The following is a 26,708-nucleotide window of genomic DNA, read 5'->3' as shown; positions in this document are numbered from 1 at the left end:
GAGATGAAATAAGTTATCTAAATTCATAAGACTAACAACGAGCAGAACTGGAATGTGAATCCAAAAAGGTTTAGGACAGTATTCAGCTTAAAAGAGAAGGAAATTCTCACAACTAACATATTCAATGATGAAAAGGTGAGAGCTTTACCTCTAAGATCAGGGACAAGGATGCCAATCTCACCACTTTATTCAACATAGTGCCAGAAGTTCTAGCCTCAACAATGAGGCAAGAAAAAGGAAAGACATCCAAATCAGAAAGGAAGAAGTAAAACTGTCACTATTTGCCGATGATGTGTGTGTGTGTGTATATATATATTTTTTAAAATATATATATTTACATATATCATAATATATATAAATAAAACCCCAATGATTCCACCAAAAAAAAATGTTAAAATCAAGGTTTAACCAAGGTAAGGTTGCACGGTATAAATTTAATATGAAAAAATCTATTGCTTTTCTATACACTAATAAAGTAACAGAAAGAAAAAGAAAACAATGCCATATACAAAAACATCAAAAAGAATAAAACACCTAGACCTAAATTTAATGAAAGAAGTAAAAGACTTGCACACTGAAAACTCTAAGACACTAATAAAAGAAACAAAGATGACAAATATATTCCATGCTCATAGACTGGAAGAGTATTGTTAAAATGCCCATACTACTCAAAGCAATTTACAGATTTAATGCAATCCCTATCAAAATTCCAATGAATTTTCATAGAACTAGAACAGTTAGAACAAACAATCCTAAAATCTGTATGGAACAACAAAAGATTGCCAGTCAAGGCAATCCTGAGAAAAAAAGAACAAAGATGGAGGCATTAGACTCCCTGATTTCAAAGTATATTACAAAGCTATACTAACCAAAAACAGTATGATATTGCATAAAAACAGACACATAAATCAATGGAACAGAACAGATATCCCAGAAGTAAACCCAAGCATATATGGTCAATTTATGACAAAATAGCCAAGAACATACAATGGGAAAAGGACAGTCTCTTCAATAAATGCTGCTGGGAAAACTGGACAGCTTCATGCAAGAGAATGAAATTCAGCCACTATCTTACACCATACACAAAGATGAACTCAAAATGGATTGAAGACTTAACTATAAGATCTGAAACTATAAAAGTCCTGGGGAAAAAACCATAGGCAGCAAGCATCTCAACATCACTCTTAGCAAAATTTTGTGGACTGACCCAAAGTGAGACTACATACATAAAAGGAAAAATCTTTTGCACAGCAAAGGAAACCATCGACCAAACAAAAAAGGCAACCTTGTACCAAATGGGTGAACATATATGCAAATGATATATCCAATATGGGGTTAATATACAAAATATATAAAGGACTCTTAGAACTCAATAGCAAAAACGAATTTAATTTAAAAATGGGCAGAGGATCTGAATAGACATTTCTCCAAAGACATAAAGATAGCCAACAGATTCAAAAGCAGATGTTCAACATCACTAATCATCAGGAAAACACAAATGAGATATCACCTCCCATCTGTTGGAATGTCTATTATCAAAAACAAGAAGGGATCCCTGGGTGGCTCAGCAGTTTAGCTCCTGCCTTCGGCGTGATCCTGGGGTCCTGGGATCAAGCTTCGCGTCAGGCTCCCTGGCTGTGTCTCCACCTCTCTCTCTCTCTCTCTCTCTCTCTCTCTCTCTCTCTCTCTCTCTGTCTCTCATGAATAAATAAATAAAAACCTTTAGGGAAAAAAAAACAAGAAAACAAGAATATAGATATAGGATTGAGGATATAGATAAGAGAGAATTGAGGATACTGATAAAAGAGAATGCGTGTGCCTGGTGGTAGGAATGTAAATCGGCACAGTCACTACTGAAAACAGTATGGAGATTCTTCAAAAAAATTTAAAAACTAGAACTCCCATATGTTACAACTCCACTTCTGGGTATTTATCAGAAGAGAAGAGAGAAGAGAAAAAAGGCAACACCAATTCAAAAGATATATGCACCTCCATGCTCACCGCAGCATTATTCACAAGAGCCAAGATATGGAAACAACCTTAGCGTCCGTCAATGGATAAAGAAACTGTACACACACACACTAAAATACTATTTAGCCAAAAAAAAAAAAAAAAGGAAATCTCACCTATATGTGGAATCTAAAAAAGAAAGAAAAATCGAGCTCCTAAAATACAGAGAAGAGATTGGTGGTTGCCCAAGGTAGTGGGAGGTAGCTAAATAGGTGAAGGGGGTCAAAAGGTACAAACTTCCAGTTATAAAATAAGTCATGGGGATATAATATAGAGAATATATGGAATATATTGTGACAATCCTCCAAATCCTGGAGTACATTATGCCAGGTGAAGTAAGCCAGCCACAGAAGGAGAAATACTACATCACACCTCTTCTTTGACAACTAATGGTAAATTCATAGAAGCTAAGAGTGGAATGTGCTTGCCAGGGGCCAAGGGTACAAAATTTCAGTTATACCAAATGAACAAGTCCTAGATCTACTGCACAGCAGAGTGCCTAGAGCCAACCATACAGTATCATGAGGGAATAATTCTTAAGAGTTCTTATCACAAAATTAAAAAAAAAATAATAGTCATAATAATAAAGAGGGCAAGAGGAATTTTCAAAGTGATGAATAAGTCTGTGGCATAGGTTGTGGTGATGGTGTCACAAGGATTTCTCTCCAAACTCCCTTAGATGTATATATTACATATTTTCAGCTTCTTGCATGCCAATCATACCTAAATAAAGTGATTTTTTTTTTTAAATACCATTTTGGTTTACAGTCCACATCCTTAACCATTAAGACATATAGCCTCAAGGTTTTCAGTGACGGGGCAATAAACTTCGATTAAACAGGAAGAGAGCAGAGTCATCATTAAAAACACTAACCATTCCCTCTCCTCATAATGAGGCTTTAGGCCTTATGGATGCTGTCTAGTTGAAAACTAGGAGAACCTGCTGTTTATGGGCATTCTCTTCAAAGGAGGTAAACAGATTTTTCCTGTTAGTTCTAGTGGAACCATGATGTAATCCTTGACATCATCACAGGCTGCATGCCTCATTGGGAACCAAGTGGCCAAAGGAAATGCCGCCACATTATACTGCATCTGTTCTAGCCAGCATGACTGCCTGCCTTCCAGTGAGTTCTCAACACCGGCTAATTAAACAGGGATGTGAGTCTAATCTACAGTGGATATGGAAATGCTCTACTCCTACCAATTTATATACCACCTAAAAATGTTATATATATTTTTAAAGATTTAATTGTTTTAGAGAAAGAGCATGCAGTAGAGAGGGGCAGAGGGAGAGAAAAACTCAAGCAGACACTGTACTGAACATGCAGCCTGTTGAGGGGCTTGAGCTCATGACTATAAGATCACGACCTGAGCTGAAACCAAGAGTCTGATGCTTAATGGACTGCACCACCCAGGTGCTCCAATATTAGAGTTTTAGAGAAAAGAGCCATTGAAATCAAACATGCTAACTCTAAGACATTCCAATATCGAGGATACCACTGAGCAACTGCAAACTTGCTTCAGCAAATTAGGACTCAAGTGGATTCAATGCACTGGAGCTCACTGAAGCCAAAACCCAGACAATGGGCAAAGGCATTAATAACAAGGGTAAGCGCAGGAATAAATGAGTCAAGGATTGAAGACGCTCCCATAATCAAGGGACAGGAGCAAAAAGGAAAAAACCAGTGGCAGAAGTCAAGACAAATCTAAAGTGTTGGGCTCAGGGGTTTAGCGCCGCCTTCAGCCCAGGGTGGGATCCCGGAGACCCGGGATCAAGTCCCACGTCAGGCTCCCTGCATGGAGCCTGCTTCTCCCCCTGCCTGTGTCTCTGCCTCTCTCTATGTTGCTCATGCATAAATAAATAAAATCTTTAAAAAAAAAAAAAACTAAAGTCTGAAAATCAGAAGAACTAAGCCTCCCAATAACCAGTCATCAATTCTGTTCATCGCACCACCCAGATCTCTAGAAAAGGCAACCCTGGGATCCCTGGGTGGCGCAGTGGTTTGGTGCCTGCCTTTGGCCCAGGGCATGATCCTGGAGACCCGGGATCGAATCCCACGTCGGGCTCCCGGTGCATGGGGCCTGCTTTTCCCTCTGCCTGTGTCTCTGCCTCTCTCTCTCTCTCTCCCTCTCTCTCTCTCTCTCTCTCTCTCTCTCTCTTTCTCTCTGTGACTATCATAAATAAATTAAAAAAGAAAAAAGAAAACGCATCCCTGTGCCACTCCCTACTCCTCACCACTGTCCATCTGCACCGTGTCAGTAACCTTCCCATCTTACCCCCACTGCACCAACATGGCAAATTATCTAAGGACAGGATGATACTGCCAAGATTTGTTTGGAAAAAGGACAATAATAGAAGACACTGGTTATGGGAGGGGTGGGTCAGATAGAGCTGGAGTATCTGTTGGAATTCTGGTGAGAACAGGGGAAGCCTTTCCTCCTCAACTACAGACTCTCACCCTGGTGCTGGCTGTGGCTTAAAAACAGGTCCTTCTGCTTCAGGCCAGACCTGTTTTGAGCCGCTCCTCCCTTCCTGAATTCCTTCTCATGATTTAACTGATGACTGAGTAGTACCCAGTACTTAGTACCGGGACAGAAGGTTACATAAGTACCTGTGTACATTTGTGGCTCTCCTCCTGGGAACCTGGCAACGGCTGTTGCCGATCAGCAGTAGGGTTCTTTGTAGGTCCAGCTTCTCGGGTTCTCTGGTGCACCTTTCAGAATGGTATCCGCAGTGAAGAAGTTCATTAGTGATGTACGGACAGATGCTCACTCTGACCACTGAGATCTGCTCAGTTATCTTCAGTTCAGCATTGTGTACTTTACAAATGGTAGCTTAAGCGATTGTGACTCGAATTTTTCTAGATGTTTCTAATCTCCAGCTGAGTCCCAAACTGAGTAATTGAAATGACTCTTATTTTTGCATATGGAGCCTAAAACATCCCCAGGGGAAGACTGAATGGGATAGCAAGATTGCTTCCCACAATAGACATTTTTCTCTGGAACATTTTTATCTTCACAGCTGCCATTGACAGTAACCGCCATTTATTGATCCTTTAGTATTCCTGAGGCACTGCGCTGAGCCAGTGCTCCCTGACATTCACCTGTAAATGTCTTACAGCAGCCCTGGGAGGATTGTCTGTTTTCTTTAACAAATGGGGAAACCCAAGGAATGGGGAAACCCAAGGCCTGCAGTCCTGTGATTAGGCCTACTTTGCCCTGAGTCCTGTGATTAGGGAGTGATAATGCCAGGTTTTAAACTCCAGCTACCTGTTCTCCTATAGGTCAGAAACCAGTATGTGAGAATAGCCTGTGGTTTGAATTCTTACTGGAATTTTTATCTCTTTTATGTATCTGTAGTCCCTTTTTGGCTCCTTATTTTCATCTGGACAAGCACAAGTCTCACCTACTTTGGTCAGTACTCTAAATATTTTTCTACCAAAGTGTGACTCCTTGACGATGATGAGAGTTTGCTCAGAAGTCTGAGGGTGCTTCACAGAGCCACCCACTGCAAGCATGACATTGTTCTAAGTTTTTATGTTTGATCTGATAGATTATATATCACTTTCCTTGTTTAAAATGGACACTCCAGAAAGATGTGTCATTGTCCTGCATACCCTTGAACCTCCATGGGTACCTCACTTTGAGAAACAAGTTTACAGGTCTTTGTTTTTCCAAAGGACAATAATAGGTGGACCTACAAAGAACCCTACTGCTGATCGGCAACAGCCGTTGCCAGGTTCCCAGGAGGAGAGCCACAAATGTACACAGGTACTTATGTAACCTTCTGTCCCGGTACTAAGTACTGGGTACTACTCAGTCATCAGTTAAATCATGAGAAGGAATTCAGGAAGGGAGGAGCGGCTCAAAACAGGTCTGGCCTGAAGCAGAAGGACCTGTTTTTAAGCCACAGCCAGCACCAGGGTGAGAGTCTGTAGTTGAGGAGGAAAGGCTTCCCCTGTTCTCACCAGAATTCCAACAGATACTCCAGCTCTATCTGACCCACCCCTCCCATAACCAGTGTCTTCTATTATTGTCCTTTTTCCAAGCAAAACTTCATTTTCCATCATCTGTTTCTCAACATTATAAATTTTAGAGAGGAGGAAATATTGTAATAAATATAACTAGTTTATCATTCAACTCATGAAATGCCAGTAAAAAAAAAAATTTATCTAACAAAGGTCAACTTTTTACCTACTTTATTCTACTATAAACACTTTGATGGCAAGGATGCTTTATACACTTTCAAATGTGCTCTCAGAATACAATGTAAGTAAAAGAATAATTACATGTATTAAACACATTATTCTCAGAAGAAAAATCTCACGACCCTGAGATCATGACCTGGGCCAAAATCAGGAGTCAGACACTTCACTAACTGAGCTACCCAGGTGCCCCAATAAAAATCTTATTTTAATGCAAAATTTCTCTTAATACCACCAATAGGTGTCTACCATACATTTTTATTTCAAATGAGTTAAGTTACTTTTGGAATACAACAAAAGTTTTTTATTAATAGTTTCCTTTGGATTTACTTATTTATAAAAACCAGTGCAATTTCACTTGGTGTTTCAAAGAAAAGCAATTGAGAGACCAACTTAATTTACTCATCCTGAACAGACTCATTCTATAATCTAATGGACCAGCTCACAATGTTGAAAACTGATTTAAAAAAAATCCAACCTGCCTTTCCTATACAACTATATCTCAACTCATTGGGGAAATTCCTCTTTATGAAAATACCCTAATAAATAATGAAGACAGAATTAAAATATCACCATTTGGGGATCTCTCTATCATCCATAAATAAATAAATAAATAAATCTATCTTTAAAAAATAAAATATCACCATTTCACAAATTATTAAGAAAACAATAGCTCTAGGTAATGATTATCAATGACCAGGAACATCACAAAAAGAGAGATAATCATTGCCTGACTCCAGCTAGAGGTACACCTTACCACTTATGAAGCAATTCTGCAAAAAATAGAAACTGAATCAAATCAAGATCTGATTACTATCTACAGGAAATAAAAACATGTTAAACCATACATTAAATTAAAAGCATTACAACAGGTTACCACTTGTTATAATTCTTCTTAATTATGATGACACCACCCAACCAATATTTCTTGATAAATGTATAGGATGTGTCTTTAACTTCTCTTTGTGATTATCTTCATCTTAAAAGGTGAGGAAAGTAAACCAAGTATTAGCATGTTTGTAGACCTATTTATTACTGTGATAAAACAGTGAGATTAATAGCTTCACACAGGTCTGAAGTTGCTGATCTCAGAAAGATTTTCTTTCCTAGCGTTAACTAAACTTTCCCTCACTTGGAAAAATACCACACAGCTAAGCCAAGAAGTAGCCAGTCCCTGCTCCTGAGAGATAGCTTCAGGAGTAAGTAAGCAAAGGAAAAGTTGGATCTGTTCAGCAACTTCAGGGGAGGCAGATCAGCCTAAGAACTTGGCCCTCAACTGTACTTGTGAGAGATACAATGAGCCAGCTGTTCTCAGGTGATCCTTAAACCCTGGGGGGGTCCCCAAGAACCTTTCTGTACATCCACAATGTCAAGACTATTTTTATAATAATGCTGACAGGTTACTTGCGATTCTCACTGCACTGATGATCTAAAAGCAAGGGTGTGTAAAATCGCTGGCACCCTGGCAGGAAGAAAGGCAGGGGCACCAACTGGCAGTCCTCCCCACTATCAACACAGTGGGAAAAAAATGCTAGCTTCACATAAGAATGTCCTTGATGAAACAGGGAAAATTAACGATTGTACTGAAATCTCTATTCTTGGATACATGTCCTCTTGATATTCTGTGACAAAATACGAAGTATACATCTAAGAACTTATGCCACACACTGAAGTATGATGGTTGTCTCATTGAAAAGGAGCACCATCTGAGATTTACAAGCTGAGCAAACAGCGTTTTCGCCCACATAGTATCATTCTTAGAGAAAATAACCAAAAGGCAAACTGAGTATTGAAAGTTGGGTATTTGGCAGACATGCTTTTTTAAATGAATAAAATGAACCTACCTACCTTTCCTTTTCTTCAAGGAAAACACCTAAGATATGTGTTGACCATGAGAAAATTCAAGCTTTCAAGCAAAAATTGGGTTTTTCAAAAAATTCTATCTGCCACCAGCAACATGACGACTTTTGCAATAAAGATCTTTCTGATGGGATCACAGGTGATTTTAACAAATGCGACCTTTTTCAAATGGTATCATAAAAAAGTGCCAACATTTGGGAGACTTGCAGAATTTCCTGAACCAATATTTGCCAAATCACATATGAAGAGTCGAAGTACAAGATATACCAATATAATTAAATGTAACAGAATGAGAGAAGTTTGATATGGGTTAAGATTCCAATCTGCAACTAAATTTATAAGACACTGTCACAGACTTTAGATGTAGTATCAAAAGAGAATACCCACGATTACCTCAAAAGATCATTAAAACACTCCTCTCTTCGAACTACAGGTCTGTACAACACTAAATCTCCTTCATATATTCCAACCAAACAACAAATTACCACAGACTGAATACACAGAAAAATCCAGCTGTCTTCTACTACGTGACATGAAAAGGAGCTATAATCAAAAAGAATAAAATAACTAAGGATAAACGTAATTGAAGAGGTGAAAGACCTGTACTCAGAAAATAAGACATTGATGAAAGAAACTGAACATGAAACAAACAGAAAGGTATTCCATGCTCATGAATTGGAAGATGATTGTTAAAACGTCCATACTAGCCAAAGCAATCTATAGATTCAATATGATGCCTACCTAAAATCCAACAGCATTTTTCACAGAAGTATTCCTAAAATTTGTATGGAACCACGAAAAGATCTCAAATAGCCAGAGCAATCTTGAGAAAGATGAACAAAGCTGGAAATATCACAATCCCAGATTTTATACTATAGTACAAAGCTACAGTAATCAAAACAGTATGGTATTGACACAGAGATCTAGATCAACAGAACAGAATTAAGAGCCCAAAAATAAATCCATGCTTATATGGTCAATTAATCTATGATAAAAGAGGCAAGAATAGACAAAGGAGAAAAGACCGTCTCATCAATAAATGACGCTGGGAAAATTGCCCAGTTATATGTGAAAGAATGAAACTGAAAAAAAAAAAAAGAATGAAACTGGACCACTTTCTTACCATCACACATAAAAATTAACTCAAAATGGAATAAAAGCCTAAATGTAAAACCTGAAACCATAAAACTCCTAGAACAAAATATAGACAGTAATCTCTTAGACATTGGCCTTAGCAACACTTTTCTGGATTGTGTCCTCAGGCAAGGGAAACAAAAGTAAGAATAAACTACTGAGACTAGATCAATGCACAACGAAGGAAACCATCAATGCAATGTAAAGACAGAGGATCCCTGGGTGGCTCAGCAGTTTGGCGCCTGCCTTCAGTCCAGGGTGTGATCCTGGAGTCCCAGGGTCGAGTTCCACATTTGGCTCCCTGCACGGAGCCTGCTTCCCCTCTGCCTGCGTCTCTGCCTGTGTCTCTCATGAATAAATAAATAAAATCTTTTAAAAAAAAGAAATGTAAAGACAGCTTATTAAATGAGAGAAGATATATGCAAAGGATATATCTCATCAGTTCATATCCAAAATATATAAAGAATTCACACAACACCACCAAAAAACTACTACTCTGATTTTAAAATGCGCAAAGGATCTGAACAGACATTTTCCAAAGAAGACATACAGACGGCCAATGGATACATGAAAAGATGCTCAACACCATTAATTATCAGGGAAACAGTAATCAAAACCACAATAAGGTACCACCTGACACCAGTCAGAATGGCTAGTATCAAAAAGATAAGTAATAGGCATTGGTGAAGATGTGGAGAAAAGAGAACACTCATGCACTGCTGGCAGGAATATAAATTGCTGCAGCCACTGTGGAAAACAGTATAGAGATTCCTCAAAATATTAAAAATAGAAATACCATATGATCCAGTAATTCTACTTCTGAGTACCCAAAGGCAATAAAAACACTAATTCACTGCTGCATTATTTACAATAGCCAAGAAGCAACCTAAGTGTCCAGTGATAGAAGAGTGACTAAAGAAGATGTGGCATATAGAGAGAATGGAATATTACCCAGCATTAAAAAAAAAAAAAAAAAGGGACGTCTTAGCGGCTCAGTGGTTGAGCTTCTTCCTTTGGCTCAGGGCGTGATCCAGGGGTCCAGGGATCAAGTCCTGCACTGGGCTCCCCACAGGAAGCCTGCCTCTCCCTCTGCCCTGTGTCTCTGCCTCCCTCCCTCCCTTTCTCATGAATAGATAAATAATCTTTAAAAAAAATATAATAAGGAAGGAAGGAAGGAAGGAAGGAAGGAAGGAAGGAAGGAAGGAAGGAAGGAAGAAAGAAAGAAAGAAAGAAAGAAAGAGAAAGAAAGAAAGAAAGAAAGAAAGAAAGAAAGAAAGAAAGAAAGAAAGAAAGAAAGAAAGAAAGAAATCTTGTCATTCACAACATGGATGGACCTGGAGGGTATCGTGCTAAGTGAAATAAGTCAGAGAAAGACAAATACCAAATGATTTCACTTACATGTGTAATCTAAGAAGCAAAACAAATGGATAAACAAAACAGACTTATAAATACAGAGAACGAACTTGTAGTTGCCGGGAAGGGAGGTGGTGGCTGAAATAGGTGAAGGGGATTAAGAAGTACAAGGTCCCAGTTACAAAGTCACAGGGATGAACAGTACAGCACAGCAATAGTATCAGTGTAATACCTTTGACAGATGGTAACCACACTTACCATGGTATTACATAAAGATACAGGATTCTCAAAGGATTATGTTGTACACCTGAAACTAACATCCTAAGTCAACTGTATTTCAATTTTTAAAATGTTATAAAAACATCGAATGTCACTCTTCTCATTTATTTAATTAGTTATTTTTCATAAAGACTTTTTTATGTTTTCATATAATGGGATTATCATTTTTAACGATTTAATACTCTAAAATTTATATTTAGAACCCCCCCCAAAAAAAGTGAAATCAAAAATAATAAGAACAAATCTCCCAATTAAAGGTAAAACTAAAGATGGGGAAAAAAAAAACTAAAGATGAATTCCCTTTAAGGTCCTATAGGATAGAGAGATCACCATCTCTGTTATTCTCAATGTATCACTACAATGCTAGACAAATGCAGTAAATGAAGGAAATACAAAAGGTAATAAAAATTGGAAGGAAAACAATAGGCCATTATTTAAAAAGTAAACTTCACAGAACATGGAAAAGATAAACCAGCTATTAAGATACAATAAAAATTTAACAAGATTGCCCCTAAAATACGTTTATATCAATACAGACATACGTACTCATAGAGAAAAAAAGTGAGAAAAGAGAAAAAAGTCACAATAGAAACAAACCTGAGGTACCTATGAATGAATCTGACAAAGAAGACATAAGACAATAGTGGAGAAAAAAATTTTAATTCTATTGAAAAAACAACTCTCTTTGATACAGGTGTTAAAAACAAGAAAATAGGTCCAACATAGAGTTACTTATGCGAAGCCCCACATCACCAGAGACAATTAGTTTTAGCTCTCCCAGAAATGGAATAATAAACCAGTTCATTAGGAACTTACCTGAACTGCACGAATGAGGTAACCTGCCTGACATTAGACTCCTATCATCTAAAGGAAAGTGACCTTACCACAACCAATCCACTTATTTGCTAGTATAACTTCCTGATCATCCCACTCCCTTCTGCACACAAAAGTCTTTCATTTTACATAGCTCCTCCTCAGATCTCCTTTCTGTTTGCTAAATGGGTTACTGCCCAGCATGCATCCCCAAATAAAGCCAATAAGATCAGTTGAATTTTATTTTTTAACATATGGTTTAAACATGGTTATAGATCACCAGAGGAGGTTTTTAAAAATCCAATTGCTGGGTCTCCACTCCTTCTAGATTCTGATTCAGTTGATATGGGGTAAATTGGAGCAGATGGTTCTAAAATCTACCTAGTTAATGCTAATGTAAAAGCCAGAAAAAAAAAAAATAAAAAAAAATAAAAGCCAGGAATGATAATCACTGGTTTAAACACATCTGAAAAGAAAACAGGTGGGTCTCATACTTCTACATGCCAATCACTATAAACAGGTTGTAGTAATAAAATTTAAAATAAAAACAAAAACCACTGTGGAAGTAGGAGACAGATTGTACAAACATATCTTTGTTAACTAAGAATGGACAAACATTTCCTACACAAAACCTAGATGGTGAAAAAAATGGATCTAACTATAACAAAATTAAAGATTCTGTTCAATAAAAGATTTCAAGAAGAAACCCAATAAATGGGTGTAAAAAAAAAAAAACCTAAGAAGATATTTGCAGCCTATAAAACCCAACAGATTAACACCCAGAATATACAAAAAAAAATCCTGTAAATTAGGGTAGAAAAGCAGGAAGGGAGATACAAAAATCTAATAGAAAAAAGAGGCAAAGAATATATACATGCAAATTCACAAAAGGGGACCTCACACAGCTGAAAGTATATGACAGGATACTGGACTGCATTAGTAATCAGAGAATTGCAAATCCGAACAGTAAATGTATCACTTTGTGCCCAATTCGCTCCATCTGTTGCATCAGATGAAGAAATTCTAAGGTCAGAAAATATCAAGTGCTAGCGAGAATGTGGGGGAAGGACACCTGGCACCAGTGCGAACTGGCACAGCCATTCCAGATAGTAGTCCGGCAGAAATGGAAGTTACGGACAAGGCCCAGAGAGGGTGCAATGCCAGGCGGGGGAGAAACAAGAATGGAATAGGGGAGGAAGGAGAAATATGTAAGGAAATAAGCTGAGAGGCTTCCATGGACCGCTGCCACATAATGACGGCGGACCACGAAGGGGACGTGAACTCCAGCCTGTGCACCTGACGCCGGAGGGAGGCCCTGCCACACACAGTGCCTCATGGAACCAGCAGATGCTAGTCCCTGGATGCTTGAACCTGGCTCTTACAGAGTCTGCATTCCAGCGGAGGAAACAAAAAAAGGGAACAAGTAACACTAACTTTTTGGAGGCTTGCCAGACAGAGGCGGGCTCTCAGAGACCCCCAGAAAGAAAATGAACCAGGCATGTGGCAAACGGAGGGGAACAATCTCCCAGAACAACATTCAGGGTCTTCAAACACTGTCACCATTCGACAGGTGAGACTATTTTCTAAAGCTACCTACCTCACAGGTATTGACTGTAATTGAACTCCCAGCAACAACCTTTAAAATTCCTGTTATATGAAGGGTGGACTACTGTGATTATCCTAAAACCAACATATTTTGACCAAAGAAACCTTTTAGGAGGGGGGAAAAAAAAAAAAGACACCACCAATGTTAATATTCCACATCTCTTAAAAATGTTCCTGGAAAATCACTAGATCCACAAATGTTTCCTTCATTTGTTAAATAGAAATGGAGTTCTCCTCTATTTTTCCACAGCACAGTGCTAGGAAATGAGGATAAATATAAAAGTTTCTGGGGGCGCCTGGGTGGCTCAGTGCATTAAGCATCTGCCTTCAGCTGGAGTCACAATCTCAGGGGCCTGGGATTGAGCCCTGCATCGGGCTCCCTGCTCAGCGGGGAGTCTGCTTCGCCCTCTGCCCCTCTGCTTGTCTGCACACTCTCACACACAGGCACAAACACAAATAAATAAGATCTTTAAAAAAAGGTTTTTTTAATTCAAAGTTTCTGTCCTTAAGGAGCATACCTCAACTTTATAAGATACAGGATTCTATTTACTTTATATCCTTGATTTTTTTTTTAGGATTAAAAGCCAACATTTATTATATTTTGCCACCTCACAGACACTATTCTATAGGTTTTAAACACATTTCAGTTCATTTAATATGAACTGATACACGATACTGTATTTCTACTTTAGAACAGAGGAAATAAAGGTGACGGTGACTAAGCAGGGATTCAAATACAGATCTTTCAAACTTCAAAGCCTGTTTTCTTAACCACTATGCTTCTATTCCTCCGGCACCTTCTCCATGGTTTTCAGAGTGTGATCCCTGGGCCATAGCATCAACATTGCAGCTTAACAGAAAGGCAGGGATACCTGGATGGTTCAGCGGTTGAGTGTCGGCTTTCAGCTCAGTTCATGATCCTGGGGTCCAGGGATCAAGTCCCAAATCAGGCTCCCCACAGGAAGCCTGCTTCTCCCTCTGCCTATGCCTCTGCCTCTGTGTGTCTCTCACGAATAAATAAAATCTTTAAAAAAAAAAAAAAAGGCACACTCTCAGGGCCTACCCACAGACCCACTAAATCAAACTGTAAAAGTAGAGGCAGCTACCTAAGTTTTAACAAGCCCTCCTGGTGAGCTGGAGGCACGCAAAGGCTTGAGAACCACGGGTCTGGTTTTCACACTTAATGTATGTATTTAGTTAAACAGGACATGATCACTGTTTTTGGAAATTTCACAATGTAAACTTTTGGTCCGATTTAAAATGATTCTAAATAAATCAAAATAATATTCATTCATTTTCTCAAGACACAGAGACTCCTTCCCCAACCCGACAAAATGTTCAGTCTTACCCTGATTCAACCATCTAAAAAAAAGTCTACTCTGAGAGGCCTTACTAGGAACTAGATTTTAAATTCCAAACATGAATAAAGCACAGAGGTCCAAAGAGAATCTTCAGAAGTTGAATCAGAAGCCATATTAGGAAGAGGACAAAAATGTTTTGGGTATCAGTAGCAGAAGCTTGAAAAATCTTGGTCCAAAGCCCCACAAGCCTTTTTATCCTTGGCTCAACTCCAAATTTTTTCAATACCCCTTCAACAAACTTCCAATTGCAAAAAAAAGAAAAAAAAGGAAAATGTTATAACCTTCAGAAATATTTGTTTCTCAAGATTCAAACTGCTTTAAATAAACATATACTGGCACCGTCTTCCAAATATGTCTTTATCATGAGTCGAGTTAATCAGATACACTAGTGCATACATATACTAATCCAAAAACTGCTCACATTATCCCAGCCCCTTGCCTAGACCACCCTTTATGGCATCCTATCTGAATGCCATATCTAGAACAGAAGCCTCCTTTCCTATCCCAACTCAGGTCTTCAACTTGAATAATACAACTCCATGTGTACTTAAATTTGCCTATTAACACCTTTTTTTTTTTTAAGGTAGTGGAAGACAGTTTCAGAAGTGTGTATGGATTCAAGCACCTACCATAATTTGAGAACCTATGTGCCAAATAATTCTTTTAAGCTATTCACTTGCAGATTCAAATTATTAATTTTATAAAGCTCAGGATTCTTATTTAAAAATTAAGAATTAAATAAATTAAATTAATAAATTAATAATAATAAATTAAATTAAATAAGAATTCTTATTCTTATTTTAAAAATTAAAAACTGAAGACTAAAGAGTTAACTTGCCCAACTCTGTGCCATGGGATAGCTAGAAAACTGACTTAAGGGACACCTGGGTGGCTCAGTAGTTGAGCATCTGCCTTCGGCTCAGGGTGTGATCCCAGGGTCCCGGGATCGAATCCCACATCAGGCTCCCTGCAGGGAACCTGCTTCTCCCTCTGCCTCTCTGTGCCTCTCATTAATAAAAAAAAAAAATAAAATCTTGAAAAAGAAACCTGACTTGAGATGCATATTGACTTGATTCAAGTCGTCAATGGTGCAAAGTGCTCTGAGAAGGCCCCAATCAGGCAGTTTTTAATCTGCCTGGTTACTTAACAATCATCCACCTTTCCATGCCCAAGCTCACCCAAGGATTGGTAGCACTGGCAAGAACTACCCTCCTAGAAGAAAATTTATTTTCCCTCTCCCAAAGCACCATCAAACCCCGCCACCCTGAGAACCACAGCTGTTTCCAAGAAACAAATTACCAAGGCCCTTCTCACAGAGTTCACTGGAACTGAAACACACACACCAACTGCCTTCACACCTTCCCATTTAAATTCTTTTCCTGCCTTTTAAAGACCCAAAGATTTCTGTAAAAATCTCCCAAAATGCAATCATCCCAACGAGTCCTTATTCCTCCACCAACATTGCTATTTCTATACCTAAATCTGGTATTATGAAAGTAACAGCTATGTCTGCTCATTCCCCTTCTGTCACCATCAATAACAGCAATTAATCAGTAACAAACAAGCCTGCTAGCTCTTACAATCAGAGGGAGGATGCTCCCCTCTCCTTTAATAGTAAGCTGATAATAATGTTCTCCTAAATAGATTATGTGAGCATTCAAGAAAGGAAGAAACAAAAAACAAAACTTTGTTACATGCCTGGAGAAAAAAAAAATGTATAACTTAAGTATTCGGTCATATTCAAGATTTGAGTAATCTTGTTATTTGTACACACTTGATTCTACTTCTTCTAAGGAATCAGCGATCAATGAAAGCAAAACATGAAACTATGCTCAAATAGCTCATAGTTCACATAAGATTTAAACACAGCCGTTTTTAAAAAACCTCCAAGTGTACATAAATAAGGACCAAAAATCCACACTCTGGTGTGGGTTCCTGATCACAGAGAGAATCGGCTTTTTAGAAGATATTTCTAAAATTCCTAATAGTGTCCTTCACTTTAAACTGTTGTTTCCTTCCAAGAAATCTTACTTAACGAAACTGACAAATCACTTATTGCAATTCTGTCTGAATTGTACTCACAACAGAAACAGTTACAATACATCTGTATCTTAGTGAAATGCTTATAATAAGGGGTGGGTGGGGAATCTGACTGAACTCTCTATTGAGCAGCACCCAGTGCACCACCTAGTGGAAGTTGTATAACTTTGTAATTAATACTCTTTTAAAGGACAGAAACCCTAGGTAAGACTACAACAAATACTATTCAAGTAGCCTAAATCTCTTTCCAGTCCCCCACGTTGCAAGAGGGCTGTGTTCATAAGAAGAGTGGAGTCATTTCCTGTGCAAACTAATAGATCGATAAGGGTTTCTTAATGGAAATCTTTGGGCGCTAGAAATTTTGACAGGAGAGTAAAAATTAAGACATTGATGCAAAAACAAATAAATCAGAGACAGACTGTCAGGGCTTGTAGAAGCAGAACCTTATATCCTAGAAGAAGAAGTTATGTCAAAATGGGCATGTTACAGGCCACAGATGCATCTGCCAGGCAAAGGGACTACTTAAAGATTACACAGTCCATTCACAACTCATAAGTTTCAAGTTCCTGATGATTAATAAGTGTAACATAACCTAGCAATTGTCCAGCATTCCCCAAGCCTTGACACTATTTGAGAGGTTCTTCCCAACTATCCATCTAAGCCTACTCTCCATTAACCCCCAAACTCCCTTGCTTGCACTATTCTAATTGAAGAATAAATGATTTTTATTTTCAACTTTTCTCCTAAATTTATAGTTAAGTTTCCGCAAAAAGAAGTTGTAAGTCATGACCAGAATGCATCACGCTTCATTTTTATTTGCCTTACGCATAGTATTTCTAATCAACTCAGGAAACAGTACTGAAGTCCACTGCTAAGTTACAGATGCAAGCATAAATAAGATATGGTTCTCCAATTTGGAAAACTTCCCAAAATTTAAAATAGAGATTTTCACACAGCACCACTACGAATTTGTTTTGTTTTGCCTGTGTGAAAAATTACCTTTCTGGTGTGATTTAAACTATCTCAGCAACCTCGAGGAGGAAAAAACAAAAACCTAAGAGTCGCTATTTTTTTTTACTTGGAAATAAGCATCTCCATCTGTGACTTTTGTACCATGTGATCAATACAGAAGCTTGCCTGATGGTGGGAACCTTAGGAGATCCCGGATTAAATCCATTATGAGTATAAAATAAGGTAGGAGTCAAGGGACCTGGGGCAGAATTCTCTTCATCTCTAGGGCTTCCACTTTATATATTTGTAAAATGGGCATGATATTCACTACCTGCCTCCCAAGAAAAGGAGTAAATAGAAATACAGGTATCTCCCGTTTTTCACAAGTTCGTGTTGCACTACTTTGCTTATACGACAGACCTTAGAATCTGTTTTCACTAACTGAAAGAAACCCAAAGAGGTTTATTTTGCATCAGCTGGTATAGAGGCTGCACACACCCGGAACAGCAAGAGTGGCGGTGCCAAGCTCCTTCCTTGAGAACACTCAGCATCTCAGCATCAAGCCGCAGCAGCCTTGACCTGTGTCTGAGCCTCTGCGCTGTATCTTGACTTATTTTCTGCGTCCATCAGCAAAATGTGTCCTAAGGTATCAGAAAAGCCTAAGAGGTTTTTTGGGAATCTGGAACACTAAAAAAATTTCCCGTATACATTAATAGTGAGTGGGGTTTTTTTTGTTGTTGTTTTTTGTTTTTTGTTTTTTTTTTTTTTTGCTTCGCAGCAGTTCCGTTAAGAAAAGATTTCATAGGAACGCTCTATTTTCACATAGCAGGGAAAACCTGTACTGGTTTGTAGAAGCCCAGTGCACCCAGAAGGAGAGAACACTGCTCCGAGAGTTCTCACTGTGCCATCATCACTGCTGAAACCCGGTGACCTTCACCATTTCACTTGTTAACAAATAGTGAATGGGGGAAAAAAACGGTACTAAGCGAGTCAAAGAAAAGGTAAGACCAATTCGAGGTGCAAATCAGTAATTGCCTGGCTTGTCTGCAAAGTATTACCACATGAGTACCAAGCAGGTGCATCCCCCAAACCTAAAACCCGGAGACTGTTTTTAGAGAAGCTTTTATTATTATCATCATCATCATTATTATTATTATTAGTTGAATGCTAACATTCTTAAAAATTAGAAGAAAAAAGATTCACGATTGTACTCCCCTCCACGACAGAGTGACAGAAGCAAGGTTCCACCCCCACAAGCCCTCCAAACCTGCGCAGGCATTCCTCATCAACAGCCCTCCCCCTCGCCCCTATCGCTCCGCTCGCCTCGCCGCTGGAGCCCAGACAAAGGTGACTCACCCAGCGAGGTCTACTTGTCACTTAAGGAAAAGTCCCCAAACTAGTTCACGCTGAAGACTGCTCCTTGATCCGAAAAATAATAAATAGTAAGTACAGTGTGAGGATGTGTAAACGGCACTGCAATGCGCCTGCCTCCGGAAAATATGTAATTAACGATACCCAAGACACCTTTCTGGCTTTAGAAAAGAAAAAAAAAAAAAAAAAGAAGAAGAAGAAGAAGAAGAAGGGGCACTCAGCTCAGCGCCACTTACCAGCAGGTCCTCTTCCCTCGCGAGCCTGCCCGCCCAACTCCGCAGTCGTGCTCCACCTGCGCGTCCTCGCGCCCCCGGCTGCCCCCGGCTGGCCCAGCCGCCCGCCGCCGAGTCCCCCCGGGGGTCCCGCCCGCAGCGCCCCCACCCCCCCGGCCCCGCCCCCACCTCCCCGCAAGGTGTCGCCGCCGCCGCCGCCGCCGCCGCCGCCGCCGCCGCCGACTCCCGGGCGGAAGCGTCTCGAGGCCGGCGGGAGGCTCCCGGGGACGCGGCCCGGCCCTGAGCGAGCAGCCGGGGAAGAGACCCCACCGCCCGCGCCGCACCGGGGCCCCGACAGGCGCTGCAGCCCCGGCGCCCCGTTACCTGCTCCGGGCAGCCGTGGCCCGCGGGAGGCGCGACCGCTCCGGCCCCTGCGGCCCCGGCTCGGGAGGCGAAGAGGCAGCAACCGCAGCCGCGGCGAAGGACAATCGGGAGCCGGCGGGCTCGGCACCGCCTCGGCGGGCGCAGGACGCACGAGCCCGGCGGGAGCCCGGCCCCCACCTCCAGGGCAGTGAGTAACCGACTCGGCCCCCTCCCGCGGCGGGGCGGGGCCGCGGCCAGAGGGGCGGGGCGAGGAGGGGCCGCTCCGCCCGCGGGCGGGAGCTCCGCCGCGGGGCGGGAGCTCCGCGGACGCTTCGTAAAAGGCGCCTGCTGATAGGCTGCGGCAGAGGAGGGCGTGTCGGGCTTGAGGGCAGCCGCGCCAGAGGCGCTCCCTCGTTGGTCGAGAGGAGAAAACAAAGCCGAACTCTGATTGGTCAGGACGCTGCAGCTCCTCTCCCTCGCCCCTCAATCACCGGGAGCTCCGCCCCGCCGCTCTGCTCCCAGGTGGCGGAGGAACCCGCTGCTTTGCAGACCTGCAGCCTCTCCGAAGCGCAGAGCCCCCGTACCTGGGCAAAGAAAGGCCAGAGGCGAGCGGTTCTTTCTCGTCTGAACATGATGAATAACAGCCAGTCTCTAAGGTCGCTTAGCTTCACAGAGGACTCCTGGGTATTTTTTAAATGCTGCACACGTTCAGAGGGAAATTGTCCTGCGCAGAGAAAAGGCATAAAATGTTTTCACTCTTGGCAAAATGATGCGTGACTTTTTTTTTTTTTCTCGTTTTACTCTGTATTCCATGTGAGACATTTGTTACTTAGAATGCACCATGCTGTAAACAGATCTATGGGAAAACTCCCTGACAAGAAGAACCTAGAATCCAAACGACTAAATAAATAAAGCATTAACAAAAGCCAAAACCAAAAAGGGCAGCATACGGAAAGAAATCCAGGAGATACAAATTGGAGAACTCAGCTAATAACGCAGGGGATTATACGAAAGGAATGTGACAGAATTTCAAGATGTGACTTAGACTTTGAAAGTTGAGATACGTAATCTGAACTCTCAGACCACAGTAGGCAAGCCCTGTGTTATCCTCGCCAGTTTAGAAGGGAGTGAACCCTAACTCACCTGGGAACCACAGTCCCTTAACTCTCTGGCTGCCTTACTATTCTATTTGCTCTTCTTGTCATTGCCATGAGATTCTGAAATAGGCTGTTAGAAATAAAGCACTTCACCCCCAACAACTTCATAAATTATATAGTAGCAGAAAAAGAAGGAAATTGACAAAAATCAAACCTAAAGAATGAAAGGAAAGTTAAGATAAATATGACCTCGAAAAGAAGGATAAAAAACTCAGTACAAAGAATAGAACAAATCCTCTTTTTTCTTGAGAAGAAGGTAAAACTCTTTGGAGGACAGTAACTTTGTTACCTAACACATTTTTTTTTTATAGAATCCTTGTAATAGATGGAATTCTAAATGATAGGCTGAAAATATGTGTCTCAATATACTCTGAGCAAGCATCTTAGTGTTGAGATGTAATTATGTTTAAGTGTGGAAGGAAAAATAAAAGAACTTAGCACTCTCTACTATGAACAAATTGGAAAGAAAACACTCCAAAAGTTTTTTTCACAATAATACCTGAAATTCCACCACTGACATTCTTTCTTTGGGATTAGATCATTTATAACAGAAATTTTTCTTGTATTCATTTACTCAACAAACATGTAATGACTTTAATCTTCAAATTCTAGTTCCTTCAATGAACTGGGCATCCTACTAAGTTTTGTCTTGAACAAGGCAGACTGGAAGCTATTTATCAGTAAAAGAAGGATAATGAACCAGTAAACAGATAAATTTACAGAAAGGAATAAAGAAGAAGAAAGAAGAGTGACCTGAAGGATGAAAGCAATTCTTGAATTTGAGAAAGGAGAGAGAACCATTCTAAGATCTGAGCTGCCACTTAAATCAGAAAACACCAGCTATGCTAAATTTGAGGGCAGTGGCATTGCTAGCAAACAGCAAGAGCCAAGACCCTGAAGGAGGAATAAAAGTGATGCTGTTGGAACAGAGAGAAGACCAGTGTGGCTAGAGTGGCACAGACAGGGAGTGGTGGCAGGCAGGTGAAAGGAGGCAGGGCCCTGTAGGCAGTGGTGGGAAGTTTATAGTTTATGATATGATTCCTGACCAGGTAACACTACGTTACTAATGTCAGGATAACATCATTCTTTTTTTTTTTTTTCCTTTTTCAGAGTCGCCAAAGAAGTGGGCATTCGTTCACTGGGCCAGTCTCTCAGGCATAGATCTTAGAAGAACCGATTCTTTTCCAGGATCTGCCCGATGTGGGGGTATAATAATGAGAATGACACAGACCCAGGTGGATCTACAGACTGTTATTGCACAGATGATGGGGAAACCAGGGTGCTATGGGAACACGATCTGAACTTTCCCCACATCCAGTTAGAAACCGCATTCTGAAAGCATAAGAGCTGAGCAAAGTAGAAGACACAGACTGATGATTGTTTCACATCATCATTGCCTTTGTTTCTTAAAACTCATTAAAAAGAGTGTACATTCCCTTTTAACTATGACATCCCATTTAGGACTGTAATGAGTTAACAGTTTTAATCCTATTTGGCCAGAATTAGGGCAGAGCTGAAGCCCTTGGAGTTAGAGATGTGTTCTACTAGTTCCAGCCTCTTCCCCTGCTTATAGGCAAGGGTTTCTCCTTACTGATTGAGCTCACACCATTTGCTATAAGACACCTAGAAGAAGAAAGCCAGCCCTGCCCTGGAGGGCCAAGTAGGGGAAATGCCGAATGTGAAAGTATCTCTGTGTATCCAGCTGGTGGATGAATCACAAGATGTAGCAACTGACTAAATTAAAAGTTAAATAAGAAATGTAACCACCGAAATGTATGGCACATTGTCCCCAAGAAGGCTGGGAGTCAGGAAATGAGAGACAAGAGGAACTGGGCTACAGTTGCCACTGTCTTCAAACCTGCCTCTCTCTATTCTCCCGTTTTTCTCTGGAAAAGAGCTTTCCCAGCTCCTAAGTCCAGGAGACAAAGAGTAAAGCTACCCCAGTGCTCTCTGACCCCTGACTAAATCAACCACCTTGACCCAATCCCAATTCTGTGGAGAGAAAATACTAGTGGCCTAGGCCGGCCTCTCCCTGTTCTATCCCACTGTCTGTGACGAGGGACGTGATGGGAGTCAGGAGGGTGGAGGGCACCCACCTGGCTCCCAGGGCCCATCTCTGTTCGTTGGCAGAGATTTCCCAGAGAAAGGGCACCAGAGCAATTGCCAAAGAGGCATGCATCCTGCCCCACCACGTTTTCTGTAGTCCCGTCAGTGGGGCTCCAAATTCTGTACAACCTTTGCCTGCCCTTTCACACAAAGATGGAGGCCCAGAGGCCAAGGCCAAAGTCTTCAACGATGACTGCCAGCTTTCTTGACCCTCTTTATTTCAGTTGGCTTCCAGACACTAAGTACCCTTGTCTCTTCCAGTTTCAAGCTGCCATTCCCATTTAAGTCTTCTACTAATTCCCTAATTTTCCTGTGTGATGCATCCCTATTGACATCAATGTCTTTAATGAGCAAAAGCACTTGCCAAGTTGGTGAATATCCCTGAGCACTGTTCTCAGTGCAGCTGGGCCCAGTATGTAGAACAAAGCAGGATGGGCGAGGCAGATGCAAGCAGAAGGCAAACATCTACCTCCCCCTGTTCCTTCCATACATATTCAGAAGAAAATGCGGGTGTTCCCATAACTTTTCTGATGCCCTTTAGGTAATAAAAATCCTTTCATCAGGTAGGCCATAAAACACAGTTTGAATTCAGAAATTGTAATGTGAATGCCAATACACTTTGATCACTGCTTCAAGCTTCATTCAGAGCTGGGCTTTCCCCGAGGTCCCCCAGCTAGGGTCCCACACAGGCAGGCTGGGTCCTCCCAGCAAAGGGAGAGGGAACCTCCTCCAAATCCATAACATAGGGAGAAAAGAGAATTCAGAGGATACCAAATTCATGCTCAACTGTTCCTGCTGCAAGGAGATTGCTCCGGGCCTGGCCAAGGACAAAACAGAGCATTTGCTCTCTTGATGCTTTCTAACAATTTTAGAGACCTAATCTTGAAACATACACCTGTGCATCTCCTGTTCTGGTCAATGCAGTTTTCTATGCCACTTTATCCTCTTAGTTTCTGGTTCTCTGAAGGCTACTTTTGACAAATTCACCTGTGGATCACCTCTGCCTCTGTTCCTCTTGGGCAGGATTTACACATCTCCAGCACAACCCTCTCTCACCAAACAGCTCTCCCCAGGGTCCTCAAGAAACAATTGCACACACTTTGCTCCAAGCAATACTGGAGCGCACCTGACTCTCAGAGCACATGGGTCTTGAGTATTCTCTGTCCTCCTTCCCTGCTCTCTCGCTCTCTCTGAACTGCTGCCATAAACCAATACTTTCAACCTCTCAATTTTAGATCTCTCAGGCCAAAGTCAGATATACTCTAAAAAACAGAAAACAGGGATGCCTGGGTGGCTCAGTGGTTGAGTGTCTGCCTTCAGCTCAGCTTGTGATCCCAGGGTCCTGAGAGTGAGTCTCCCACTGGGCTTCCTGCAGGGAGCCTGCTCCTCTCTCTGCCTGTGTCTCTGCCTCTCTCTCTCCATGTCTCTCACGAGTAAATAAATAAAACTTTACAAAATTAAAATAATAACCAGAGAACATATCACTTTGCCCTTGTGGTCCTGCTGATGACCCCAGGGAGGTCAATGGGTAAGGCCTTCGACCAGAGGTTTGATGGAACACAGCATGGCTTTCTTTGAAGAAAACTTCCTCACAGATCCTCCCTAAACCCCTCTTCTGTTGCCCTTTTATGATCCTATTTTTAGTGAGGGATTTTTAAGAGTCAACAAGGAGCTAAGACATTTCCTTTGAGATCTGCCTCTGGCTCTGGCAGTGTTGGAATTTTACATCCGTTGTCTCCTGCTGCCTCAATAAAACTTGACTTTTACATCTTGGCATACCAATGTGAACCTGCAAACACTGCTTTTGTTCACCAACACCTAGGACATAGGGCTAAGAAAACTTGTTCTCTAAAATCAGAGACCGTTGGAAATTCAGTTGAGTATCAAGGAGAATGGACCTCCTGCCACCACCACCACCTGCCAGAATGATAGGAGCCTGTGGGTCACTTGGCTACGAAGAAGCAGCCTTGATTTCCAGCCCAGGTGCCGACCCTCTGTAAAGGATTCCCCTTGAATCTAAGGAAAGAGGACTCCAAGTTTTGGCTTTCAGCACCAACCTGATGTTGGTAAAAATATTACCAAATATTTATAAAATACTACTTACAGCCTTGCTCTGCTCTGAGACCATCATATCACTCATTTAAATCTTACCTAAATTCCACCCTACCTGCACACCCTACAATGACCTTGACTCCTCTGTTCAGTGAGGGCCTCAGTGGGTCCGTTGGATCCCTCTCTCTCCCTTGCTACTAGTTCATCAACCTCACTGAGTTAGACTTTGGCTTCGTCTCTGGCAGTGTGTGACTGTAATGATCAGTTCTTCCCAGATCAACTTACCAGCTCTCACTTTCCCAGGTTCTGTCTTCATGTCTGCATCTCCTTTTACTTTGTACCAGGTCACACAACCTCATCGCCAGCAGTGAACTATCCCCAGAGTCATCCAGAACCTGCAGCTACAATTATGTTACACTCAAAAAAAACATATACGGGGTGCCTGGGTACCTCAGTCAGTGAAGCATCTGACTTTTTTTTTTTAGATTTTATTTATTTACTCATGAGAGACATACAGAGAGAGGCAGAGACAGAGGCAGAGGAAGAAGCAGGCTCCCTGCAGGGAGCCCGATGTGGGACTTGATCCCAGGACCCTGGGATCATAACCTGAGCTGAAGGCAGACACTCAACCACTGAGTCACCCAGGTGCCCCTTACCTTTTTTTGTCTCCCTCTCTGATTTCATCTTGTTTTTTCCCTTTCCTCCCCACCTCAGGTCATGACCTCAGTGTCCTGGGATTAAGCCCCACATCGGGCTCCTCATTCAGCAGGGAGTCTGCTTGAGGATTTCTCTCCCCCCCTCTCTCTGTGCCTCCCCTAACTCATGCATATGTTCTTTCTCAAATAAATCTTTATTAAAAACCCATAAACATATGTGTATGTGGGAATAATAACATCCATAGATGCTAGCAAAAGGAGATATTATTAAAGGATATTAAAAATACCTGAAGAGCCTTTTCAAATTACATGAGCCCTGAGAAACTAATACAATCCTTCCTGCTGTTCTCTCCCCCACACATACATAATTGACTAATTCATTACAGCAGTGAGCCTGTTAACGAGGGTAGAGAGCCTTCGGGTATGTTTATGGGAGAAGGTTAAGAAACTCTGCCTTCGTCCTTCCTAATCTGATAGGCCCTTAATCAAAATGCTAAGTCTATAAATTTGGGGCAATATTTTGTCTCTTAGCTAAAAATAACCAGCTTGATGTTGCTTATAAGTGAAAGGAAAGAAACTCGTCATCCCCATGATAAGAGGGGCATTGTCTGACTCAGCCCCCAAGGTACCCCCAGTAGCATCACCGGGTCTGGCATATCATAAGCACCCACTGAACACTTGCTGCCCTAAGAAATTCGGAACTCATTTTAAAATGGGAGAGTTTTGATACACCCATTGTACCGAGGCAAGAAACATTCATCTAAACTATTAGCAGTGACTGTGCTCTATTCTATTCATATTTTTTTGGCAATGCTTCAAGATCAGTTTCTGATGCAATCAGCAGTTGGCTGCTCCCTCAAGGACTTCTGTGTATAAACTGAGAGCCTTTTAATAACTCTGAGGAGAAGGGGGTGAGGAGTGACAACAGGATCTGTATGTGGGCCATAGCATAGTATAATCCCACATATTAGAGGAAAACAATCAAGGACCCCTGGAATGATGGCATTCTGATAATAGCTTATCATTAGGCTGATTATGAGACACGCTGGTGTGCTTGCCTTGGGAGACTCAGCCTGTTTGTGATCTATCCTCTGGTTGCTTAAACCTGATATGCCCTGTAACATATCTGATGCTCTAGTTGTAGATATAAGGAAAGATACAGCTATAGATAGGTAGACAC

At 41.2% G+C, this 26,708-nt stretch overlaps 1 protein-coding gene across 2 annotated transcripts in view; it reads right to left on the bottom strand.

Moving 5' to 3' along the window:
- Positions 1–19,775, bottom strand: part of MPP7 (MAGUK p55 scaffold protein 7) — a 293,058-nt gene extending 273,283 nt beyond the window's left edge. The window contains exon 1 of one of the 2 annotated variants that reach the window (XM_055334544.1): positions 19,579–19,775. The gene's annotated coding sequence lies outside the window, so the exon portion shown is untranslated. Of the gene's footprint in view, positions 1–19,218; positions 19,259–19,578 lie in introns of those variants that run through there. The other variant, XM_055334545.1, reaches the window with a different exon arrangement.
- Positions 19,776–26,708: the final 6,933 nt, after the last annotated feature.

The sequence above is a fragment of the Nyctereutes procyonoides genome, unplaced genomic scaffold (genome assembly GCF_905146905.1).
Source record: "Nyctereutes procyonoides isolate TBG_1078 unplaced genomic scaffold, NYPRO_anot_genome, whole genome shotgun sequence".
NCBI lineage: Eukaryota > Metazoa > Chordata > Mammalia > Carnivora > Canidae > Nyctereutes > Nyctereutes procyonoides.
The sequence above is the reverse complement of the archived record's forward strand: the minus strand, read 5'-3'. Positions and strand labels throughout refer to the sequence as shown.